The sequence below is a fragment of the Bombina bombina genome, chromosome 6 (assembly GCF_027579735.1).
Source record: "Bombina bombina isolate aBomBom1 chromosome 6, aBomBom1.pri, whole genome shotgun sequence".
In the NCBI taxonomy this organism is placed as follows: domain Eukaryota; kingdom Metazoa; phylum Chordata; class Amphibia; order Anura; family Bombinatoridae; genus Bombina; species Bombina bombina.
Genome location: NC_069504.1, coordinates 112168860 through 112181156, shown reverse-complemented (window position 1 = coordinate 112181156; position 12297 = coordinate 112168860).

Here is a 12297-nt window from a genome sequence, read left to right as displayed (position 1 = left end):
AAATGATACCAAGAGAATGAAACAGATTAGATAATAGACGTAAATTAGAAAGTTGTTTAAAATTGTATTCTCTATATTAATCATGAAATAATTTTTTTTGTTTCATGTCCCTTCAAGGTGAAGGTGGTGTGTATTGTGTCAGTAAATACGTGTATCTGATGGTTTCTTGGTAAAATATATATCTATAGATACATATCTATCTATATATATATATACAGGGAGTGCAGAATTATTAGGCAAGTTGTATTTTTGAGGATTAATTTTATTATTGAACAACAACCATGTTCTCAATGAACCCAAAAAACTCATTAATATCAAAGCTGAATAGTTTTGGAAGTAGTTTTTAGTTTGTTTTTATTTATAGCTATTTTAGGGGGATATCTGTGTGTGCAGGTGACTATTACTGTGCATAATTATTAGGCAACTTAACAAAAAACAAATATATACCCATTTCAATTATTTATTTTTACCAGTGAAACCAATATAACATCTCAACATTCACAAATATACATTTCTGACATTCAAAAACAAAACAAAAACAAATCAGTGACCAATATAGCCACCTTTCTTTGCAAGGACACTCAAAAGCCTGCCGTCCATGGATTCTGTCAGTGTTTTGATCTGTTCACCATCAACATTGCGTGCAGCAGCAACCACAGCCTCCCAGACACTGTTCAGAGAGGTGTACTGTTTTCCCTCCTTGTAAATCTCACATTTGATGATGGACCACAGGTTCTCAATGGGGTTCAGATCAGGTGAACAAGGAGGCCATGTCATTAGATTTTCTTCTTTTATACCCTTTCTTGCCAGCCACGCTGTGGAGTACTTGGACGCGTGTGATGGAGCATTGTCCTGCATGAAAATCATGTTTTTCTTGAAGGATGCAGACTTCTTCCTGTACCACTGCTTGAAGAAGGTGTCTTCCAGAAACTGGCAGTAGGACTGGGAGTTGAGCTTGACTCCATCCTCAACCCGAAAAGGCCCCACAAGCTCATCTTTGATGATACCAGCCCAAAGCCCACCTCCACCTTGCTGGCGTCTGAGTCGGACTGGAGCTCTCTGCCCTTTACCAATCCAGCCATGGGCCCATCCATCTGGCCCATCAAGACTCACTCTCATTTCATCAGTCCATAAAACCTTAGAAAAATCAGTCTTGAGATATTTCTTGGCCCAGTCTTGACGTTTCAGCTTGTGTGTCTTGTTCAGTGGTGGTCGTCTTTCAGCCTTTCTTACCTTGGCCATGTCTCTGAGTATTGCACACCTTGTGCTTTTGGGCACTCCAGTGATGTTGCAGCTCTGAAATATGGCCAAACTGGTGGCAAGTGGCATCTTGGCAGCTGCACGCTTGACTTTTCTCAGTTCATGGGCAGTTATTTTGCGCCTTGGTTTTTCCACACGCTTCTTGCAACCCTGTTGACTATTTTGAATGAAACGCTTGATTGTTCGATGATCACGCTTCAGAAGCTTTGCAATTTTAAAAGTTCTGCATCCCTCTGCAAGATATCTCACTATTTTTTACTTTTCTGAGCCTGTCAAGTCCTTCTTTTGACCCATTTTGCCAAAGGAAAGGAAGTTGCCTAATAATTATGCACACCTGATATAGGGTGTTGATGTCATTAAACCACACCCCTTCTCATTACAGAGATGCACATCATCTAATATGCTTAATTGGTAGTAGGCGTTCGAGCCTATACAGCTTGGAGTAAGACAACATGCATAAAGAGGATGATGTGGTCAAAATACTCATTTGCCTAATAATTCTGCACTCCCTGTATGTATTAAAAGAGAGAAGTGCTCAACCTGGGAACGAACAATAGCATAATAGCTTATTCTATGGCTAGTTACCACCCAAGAAGCAGACTCTTTTTGCTTAACATGTGCCTTTCACAGAGAAGAACTTTCCTGTAATATATCAGTCTGATCCCGACTTAACAGTGCAGTCCAGTTCTACCAAGCAATCCTTCTCTGAATGAGAGAAACTGCAAAACCCCAAACATACATTTCAGCCTAGTGTGGGCCTTGTCAGTGAGGTGCAGCCATATCCCTCTAGGCACACTGAGCAACAGGTCCAAGTCTGGCTTCCCGCATCTCCCTTAGGGAGACTTCTCTCAGGGTCATAATTTGCATAAATAAAAAGAGAGAAAGATGTGGACTCGTTGCTCAGTGTGCCTAGAAGGATATGGCTGCACCTCACTGACGAGGACCACACTAGGCCGAAGCATACGCCTGGGGTTTTGCCATTTCTCTCGTCTAGAGAGGGATTGCCTGTATTTTGGGACTGAACTGCACTGTTAAGTCAGGATCAGACCGATATATTACAGGAAAGTTTTTTTCTATGAATTCACATGTTGAGCAAAAAGAGGCTGCTTCTTCGGTGGTAACTAGCCATAGAACAAGCTATTATGCTATTGTTCATTCCCAAGTTGAGCACTTCTCTCTTTTACTTTATGTAAATTATGACCTTGAGGGAGGTCTTCCTAAGGGTGATGCGGGAAGCCAGATGTGAACCCATTGCTCAGTGTGCCTAGAGGGATGGCTGCACCTCACTGACAAGGCCCACACTAGGCCAAAACGCACTTCTGGAGTTTTGCCGTTTCTCTTATTCAGCGAGGGATTGCCTGGTATTTCGGAACTGTCAGGGAAGAAGTATATCCTGACTGTGGTAGACTATACCACCCGATACCCGGAGGCAATCCCCCTGGCCAATATCTAGGCAGAGACAGTGGCCAATGCGCTGCTTGGGATATTTGCCAGAGTGGGTTTCCCCCGGGAGATTATCTCAGACCAGGGGGCCCAGTTTACTGCTGAGCTCACCCAGCAGCTATGGAGACTTTGCAGGATAAGGCCTCTGCCAAGCTCTCCATACCACCCCCAGACCAACGGGCTGTGTGAGAGGTTTAACGGGACCCTGAAGCAGCTGCTTAGAAAGTTCTCGTCCTCTCACAAAGATTGGGAAAGATACCTGCCGCACCTCCTGTTCGCTTACAGAGAGGTGCCCCAGGAATCCACTGGATTCTCCCCCTTTGAATTAGGGTATGGCCAGAGAGTGAGGGGCCCCTAGACTTACTTAGAGCCCACTGGAAAGGATCAGTTGGGGAGGAAGGACATTCCGTTGTGGGGTATGTCCTGGAGTTCAGGGACCGACTGAAGGACCTCGCCACTAGAGTACGAGAGAACCTTTTCAGATTGCAAAAGGTAGGAAGAAGCGGTGGTAAGACAGGAATGCTCGTAACCGCACCTTAGACATAGGACTGAAGCCTGTCAAGACAGACAAACTAACTACAGGCTTAATGGCAGGGACCTTATTGAGTTGTAGAGCAACTCTACAATACGACCTACCTGGTAGCCAAATGTTCAGATAAACGCCGGACCTTTCATGTGAACATGCTGAAGGTCTACCAGGAGAGACTGGAGTAAGTAGCCACCATATGCGCTCCTGCCATGGAGGACTCAGAGAGTCTCCCCATGCCTGAGCTTCCCGGGCAGAATAGGGCACCCACAGGCATAGGGGACATAAAGTTAGTTGAGAGGCTAGGGACTGTGCAGAGGGAGCAAGTCAGGCATATATAGAGTGTGAGGCCGCCTTCCAAAGCTTAAAGACAGCTTTAACTTCTGCCCATAACCTGGCCACTCCTAACCCATCTAAATGTTTTTGTGTCCACACAAATGCCTCCATGTTCGGGATGGGAGCAGTACTAAGCCAGGTGGATAAGGAGGGCCGTGAACACCCCATAGCCTATATCAGCAGGAAACTATTGCCCAGGGAAGAAGGCTATGCAAAGGTGGAAAAAGAATGTATATGGTATGTTCAATGCGCCTGAAGGCAAGGTAGGTGTGTGGTCAAAATTTTTAGTACAATATGTTTGGGTGTTTATCCAAAATTGAGTAAAAATACTGTTTATTACATACAATAAATGGTGTGGATCCACATTGAGCAAATAAAAAGATACTTAAAACATTTAAAACATTAAACCTTTGGCTACTAGACAATATTAATGAGCTTGTGTGTAAATCGCTCTAATGATCCGAAATTGCAATGGTGAAAATGAACAATTGTGTAGAATGCAAAAAATGCATGTGCAAAAATATAAAAATATAGTATAAAAATTAAAAAAATTAAAAAAATGTATAATTCGTTCAAAAATATTGGTGCAAAAGTGTTGTGCAAAAAATGTGGAGCAGAAATTCTATAAGAATGGCACATGTTCGGGATGGGAGCAGTACTAAGCCAGATTGATAAGGAGGGCCGTGAACACCCCGTAGCCTATATCAGCAGGAAGTTATTGCCTAGGGAAGTAGGCTACACGGAGGTGGAAAAAGAATGCCTGGCACTGGTGTGGGCTCTTATGAAACTACAACCATACTTATATGGAAGGGTCTTCACTGTACTCACGAACCACAACCCACTGATCTGGCTCAACAGGGTCTCTGGGGACAATGGACAACTGTTGCGGTGGAGCCTTGCAGCCCTTATACTTCACCATTCAGTACCGGCCGTGAAGGAGCAATGGGAATGCTGATGGACTCTCCCGGCAAACTGAATTGGAGTAGCTCCCCAGACAGCCCAAGGTCGATCCGTGTGTGGAACTAGCCGGGTCTCCCGGGCTTTTCAGGGGGGAGCACTGTCACAGGTACCAGGCTGCCAAGGCTACCCCCCCCCCCACACTACCTGGCTCACTACTTGTTACACCAGTTTTGGCTCTTTCATGGCTTACAGGATATCCCAAACTCTTCCTGTTTCATGTTTTTACTGTTTGTACCTCCTCATGGAAGAGCTGATTGCTTACCGCCTGACCCCTCTCCGGTTGGCCGGGCTCCTGGTACTACTCGCCGGCCGGACTATCCCCGGCGCCCACTAACTTTTACCCCCGGTTGCTCAAGCGGTCCTTTGTCCCAGAGCTCCGCTCTTTTGGGGATTGGTACCCTCTAGGGAAGGCAAGAGCTGGGGTGATTGCCGGAAGGAAGCTTGTTTGGGAACTTGGGGTTTCGGACCCCCCTACAAACCCTACTCCACTAGCGCTTACCTACCTCACAGGTAGTAAATTATTAACTATTTACTAACTACCTAGTTAAAATAAATACAAACTTACCTGTGAAATAAAACCTAAACTGCCTTACACTAAAACCTAACATTACAAAAATAAAAAACACTAAAATTACAAAAAATAAAAAAACTACCATTACAAAAATAACAAACGAAATTATCCAAAATAATAAAAATGATTCCTATTCTAATACCCTGTTTAAAAAAAAAAAACACCCCAAAATAAAAAACCCTAATCTATAATAATTGCTCTAAAGAAATCAGCTCTTTTCCTACAAAAGAAAAACAAACACCCCCTAACAATATACAAACCCCACCCCCCCCAAACCCATAAAATAAAAATAAAGTAAACCTAATCTTCCCATTGCCCTGAAAAGGGCATTTGTATGCGCATTGCCCTTAAAAGGGCATTCAGCTCTTTTACTGCCCATTAAAAATAAAAAATGGCTATTCGAAAAACAAAAAACCAACCCCAAAAAGAAAAAAACATTGCACAAAATAACAAACAAATAATCAAAAATATTAACAATTATTCCTATTCTAATACCCATTTTTTTTAAAAACACCCCAAAATAAAAGAAACCTAATCTATAATAAACTACCAATAGCCCTTAAAAGTGCATTTTGTAGGGCATTGCCCTAAAGAAATCAGCTCTTTTTCTAAAGAAAAATACAAAGACCCACTAACATTACAAACCCCCACCCTCCCAAACACACAAAATAAAAAAACTATCTAAAAAAACCTTATCTACCCATTGCCCTGAAAAGGGCATTTGTATGGGTATTACCCTCAAAATGGCATTCAGCTCTTTTTCCTGCCCTTAAAAGGGCATTCAGCTCTTTTAAGAAATACCCAACCCCTAATCTAAAAAAATTTATTTCACCTCCCTATAGCTCTGGTATTACGTTTTTTAAAAAAAGCAGGCTTGTGCGGGCGATATGGTTGCGTTGAACTCCATACCGCATCAAAATCAAGCACTGCTTTGACGTGCATGATTTCCCCATAGACATCAATGGAGAGAGCCGGCAAAAAAAAAAAGCCTAACACCTGCAATCGTGGAATGAAAAGCTCCGTAACGCAGCCCCATTGATGTCTATGGGGAAAGAAAAAGTTACATTTAAACACCCTAACATAAACCCTGAGTCTAAACACCCCTAATCTGCCACCCCCAACATCGCCGCCACCTACATACAGTTATTAACCCCTAATCTGCCACCTACATACAGTTATAAACCCCTAATCTGCCACCCCAACATCGCCACCACCTACATAAAACTATTAACCCCTATTCTGCCGCTCCCGATGTCGCCGCCACTATACTAAAGCTATTGACCCCTAAACCTCTGGCCTCCTACATCACTACCACTAAATAAATCCATTAACCCCTAAACCTAACCCTAACGTAACTCTAAGCCTAAAAATACCACTTAAAAGCTGACAGATAATTGTATAATAACCAGGGACTTAGATAGAGTATATGTATATTTAATATACCTTAAAAAATGACAAGAACATAAACATTTAAAAAGGGACGTCTCCCTAAAATTGCCAATTCATTTGTATAATAAAACAACAATCCAACATAAAAATATCAAATATATTAGATTAGAGACCAGAATTCAAAAAAGCGATGAATACTATATTTAAGTTAGTATTCATTCCTTAGGACATTGCCGTTTGCATTTTTTAAGGTATATTAAATACAGGGAGTGCAGAATAATTAGGCAAATGAGTATTTTGACCACATCATCCTCTTTATGCATGTTGTCTTACTCCAAGCTGTATAGGCTCGAAAGCCTACTACCAATTAAGCATATTAGGTGATGTGCATCTCTGTAATGAGAAGGGTTGTGGTCTAATGACAATCAACACCCTATATCAGGTGTGCATAATTATTAGGCAACTTCCTTTCCTTTGGCAAAATGGGTCAAAAGAAGGACTTGACAGGCTCAGAAAAGTCAAAAATAGTGAGATATCTTGCAGAGGGATGCAGCACTCTTAAAATTGCAAAGCTTCTGAAGCGTGATCATCGAACAATCAAGCGTTTCATTCAAAATAGTCAACAGGGTCACAAGAAGCGTGTGGAAAAACCAAGGCGCAAAATAACTGCCCATGAACTGAGAAAAGTCAAGCGTGCAGCTGCCAAGATGCCACTTGCCACCAGTTTGGCCATATTTCAGAGCTGCAACATCACTGGAGTGCCCAAAAGCACAAGGTGTGCAATACTCAGAGACATGGCCAAGGTAAGAAAGGCTGAAAGACGACCACCACTGAACAAGACACACAAGCTGAAACGTCAAGACTGGGCCAAGAAATATCTCAAGACTGATTTTTGAGAGTGAGTCTTGATGGGCCAGATGGATGGGCCCGTGGCTGGATTGGTAAAGGGCAGAGAGCTCCAGTCCGACTCAGACGCCAGCAAGGTGGAGGTGGAGTACTGGTTTGGGCTGGTATCATCAAAGATGAGCTTGTGGGGCCTTTTCGGGTTGAGAATGGAGTCAAGCTCAACTCCCAGTCCTACTGCCAGTTTCTGGAAGACACCTTCTTCAAGCAGTGGTACAGGAAGAAGTCTGCATCCTTCAAGAAAAACATGATTTTCATGCAGGACAATGCTCCATCACATGCGTCCAAGTACTCCACAGCGTGGATTGCAAGAAATGGTATAAAAGAAGAAAATCTAATGACATGGCCTCCTTGTTCACCTGATCTGAACCCCATTGAGAACCTGTGGTCCATCATCAAATGTGAGATTTACAAGGAAGGAAAATAGTACACCTCTCTGAACAGTGTCTGGGAGGCTGTGGTTGCTGCTGCACGCAATGTTGATGGTGAACAGATCAAAACACTGACAGAATCCATGGATGGCAGGCTTTTGAGTGTCCTTGCAAAGAAAGGTGGCTATATTGGTCACTGATTTGTTTTTGTTTTGTTTTTGAATGTCAGAAATGTATATTTGTGAATGTTGAGATGTTATATTGGTTTCACTGGTAAAAATAAATAATTGAAATGGGTATATATTTGTTTTTTGTTAAGTTGCCTAATAATTATGCACAGTAATAGTCAATTGCACACACAGATATCCCCCTAAAATAGCTATAACTAAAAACAAACTAAAAACTACTTCCAAAACTATTCAGCTTTGATATTAATGAGTTTTTTGGGTTCATTGAGAACATGGTTGTTGTTCAATAATAAAATTAATCCTCAAAAATACAACTTGCCTAATAATTCTGCACTCCCTGTATACATATACTCTATCTAAGTCCCTGGTTATTATACAATTATCTGTCAGCTTTTAAGTGGTATTTTTAGCTTTTTCAGTGCCCTTACTTCCTCTCTTGCACTTGTCTAACTTTTCACTATAACAGTTTGAAGGATCTGTTATTAAGTTAAGGTGTTTAATACTCCACACTAAGCGCACTACCATCACCCACTACCTCACGCGTAACTCTAAGCTTAATACCCCCTAACTTTAACATAATTAAATGCAGCTAAACTAAAGTTACAATTATTAACTAAATAATAACTATTTTAAACTAAATGCAAACTTACCTGTAAAATAAAACCTAAGCTAGCTACAATATAACTAATAGTTACATTGTAGCTATCTTAGGTTTTATTTTTATTTCACAGGTAAATTTGTATTTATTTTAACTAGGTAAACTAGTTAGTAAATAGTTATTAACTATTTACTAACTACCTAGTTAAAATAAATACAAACTTACCTGTGAAATAAAACCTAAGCTGCCTTACACTAAAACCTTACAAAAAATTAAAAATTAAAATTACTAAAAATTAAAATAACTAAATTACATAAAAAACAAACACTAAATTACAAAAAATAAGAAACAAATTGCCAAAAATAAAGCTCTCATCCTATTGGCTGTTCCAATCAGTCAATAGAATTGAGCTCTCATCCTATTGACTGTTCCTATCAGCCAATAGGATGAGAGCTGCTCAAATCCTATTGGCTGATTGGAACAGCCAATAGGATTTTAGCATCTTGAATCCTATTGGCTGACTGAAATCTTTCAACCAATAGGAATACAAGGGACGCCATCACTTTTTGGCCTCCCAGGCAAACTCGTAATACCGGCCCTATGGGAGTCCCATTGAAAAAGGACTTTTTTAAAAGTGCGGTACTGACGTTGCGTGACTGGCTAAAAGGTGTGCGGTACACCTATACCAACAAGACTTGTAATAGCAGCGTTAGGGAAAATGAAGCGTTATGGGCCATAGCAATGCTATTTGACTCATAATGCAAAACTCGTAATCTAGCTGTTTGTTATTCTTTGTTATGATAGGTTTTTTTATTTTTTGTAATTTTAGTGTTTTTTATTTTTTGTAATGCTAGGTTTTAGTGTAAGGCAGCTTAGGTTTTATTTCACAGATAAGTTTGTATTTATTTTAACTAGGTAGTTAGTAAATAGTTAATAACTATTTACTAACTAGTCTACCTAGTTAAAATAAATACAAACTTACCTGTGAAATACAAATAAAACCTAAGCTAGCTACAATATAACTATTAGTTTTATTTTGCAGGTATGTATTTAGTTTTAAATAGGTATTATTTAGATAATAATTAACTTTAATTTAGCTCTATTTTAATTATGTTAAAGTTAGGGGGTGTTAGGGTTAGGTTTAGGGGTTAATAGTTTAATTTAGGTTGTTGCAATGTGGGGAGCTGGCGGTTTAGGGATTAATAGGTTTATTTAGTGGTAGTGTTGTGTGAAGCCAGAGGTTTAGGGGTTAATAACTTTATTTAGTGGCGGCGATGTCGGGGAGCAGCGGAATAGGGGTTAATAAATTTTATTAGTGGTGGCGATGTCGGGAGCAGCAGATTAGGGGTAAAAAAATAGTGTTTTGCAATGCGGGAGGGCATCGGTTTACGGATTAATAGGTAGTTTATGGGTGTTAGTGTACTTTGTAACACTTTAGTTATGAGTTTTATGTAACAGTTTTGTAGCATAAAACTCATAACTACTGCTCTCAGATGGCGGTACAGATCTTGTCGTTATAGCTGTAACGCAAGCTTTTTAGCCTCAACGCAAAACTCGTAATGGCAGCGGTATTAAAGTCCCATAAAAAAACGTCATTTTTTTGAGTGCGGGACTGACGCTGTGTTACAGGCTTATAGGCTTGTGGTACAGCTATACCGATACGACTTGTAATGGCTGCGTTGCTGTTTTAACGCTGAAATTACAATTTTTTCAGCGTTAAAACACGAACGCACAACTCGTAATTTACCTGACTGTGATTCATATTATTATTACTTTTGGTTTTACGGCCTGAGAAGGACAACTCCTGCCGTGTTTTTTGATGACACGGACACTCATACACAAGCATACCATTTTTTACTGTTCTTCAAAAAAAATTAAATACGCTGTTTTAGGGAAAAACAGTAGTGTGATGCCCATTTAAGTGTGTGCAAGCCCTGTAAGACATTCTTAGATGACAATGAACAGCTGTATAACAAAACAAAATACTTTTCCACGAAAGTTAATGTAATTCGTTTAGATACCATATGGTGGCAAACCTCCCAAGATGTGAAACCTGTTCCATGATTATTTTTCTATTTACAGCCACCATTATGTAAAACTTTGCCACACCTGGAAATGAGATGTAACCCTTTGCTGTACTGGATAATCTAGTTTTTTGTTTTTGTTTTTTTGTTTTTCTTAGAAAGGATTAAAAGTTCCCATAGTTTGGAATCTGATTTGGAATCTAAATGATCACTCAACACTCCTCCATTCTTTTGACCAACTCAGTTATATAATACAGTTTAAAACAAGTTAAAACTCAACACCAAATTGATTTTAGCTGCTGTGAAAGGAAACATGTTTGCAATACACAAGTATTAGCGAAAGCTAATCACTGTTTCTTTTATTAGATTTTAAACAAAAAATTATAAACAAAACAAATGACAGAGTATGTCTCATACAATCATTAAAATTATATGAAACCCAATATGTTTCTTTTATGATTCAGATAGAGCATTCAATTGTAAACAACTATCTAATTGACTTCTATTATCAATTTTGCTTCATTCTCTTGGTAACCTTTCTTGAAGGAAAGCAATGCATTATTGGGAGCTAGCTGAACACACACACACCAGAAAGCCAATGCCAAGACTTATATAAGCAGCAACCAATCAGCATCTAGCTCCCAGCTCATAAGCCTCGTTAGGTATGCTTTATAACAAAGGATACCATGTGTACAAAGCAAATTAGATAAAAGAAGTACACTGAAAAGTTGTTTAAATTTGAATGCTCTATCTGAATTATGAAATAAATGTTTTGTGTTGTATGTCTCTTTAAGTACAAATACAAAATGTCAGTCATATTAATTTAAAGATCTAACATATAAATCTTGCATTATGTAAAAGAAATGAATGAATTTGAACTGATATGATAAAATGTTACTGATATACAACAAAAAAGGGGGAAAGGAAAATGATAAAGAAAATAACGTAACAGAAAACTAAGTAACTTGTAGATAATTTATAGAGTTATTTATCTTTAATGATTATTCTCTTAATTATATCCATGAGCATTCAGAGATGGATAAATGCAAAAACACACTTATCTTTCTGCATTCTTTGCATTTGTTTGAAAATGTAAAATAAGTGCTCGCTTTATTAATCTATCTTTTGGCCTCCATATAGAAAAACTTGCATCTAAACTTTATCCAAAAATAGGTGCCCTGTACAGAAACAAATCCTGCCTCAGCCCTACAGTAAAAGAAAAGATTGTACAGCAAATGCTGATGCCAATCGTGGATTATGGGGATGTAGTATATGCACCTGCACCGCAAACTCACCTTAATAAACTTAATACGTTGTATAACTCGTTCTGCCGCTTTGTGCTACAATGTAACTACAGGACACACCATTGTGACATGCTAAAAGAACTAAACTGGCTGTCGCTCAAATCCAGACGCACCCTCCATCTTTCCTGCTTTGTGTTTAAAAGCTTTTCTGGGAAGCTCCCACCCTACCTGAGCAGAATGCCCTCACCGGTTATTCCCACCTCCTATAACCTCCGATCCAGTACCAGCACATTATTTAGCTTGCCTCAATACAAAAAGAAAGCAGCTCGATCCTCCTTTTCCTACAGAGCACCACAATTATGGAACGACCTCCCGCACACTTTCAAACCTTCCCCATGCCTAATATCCTTTAAGAGATCCCTCTCTACATATCTCAAAACAGAATTCACCTGTCATTGTTGATTATATATTTCCTACCTGTTCT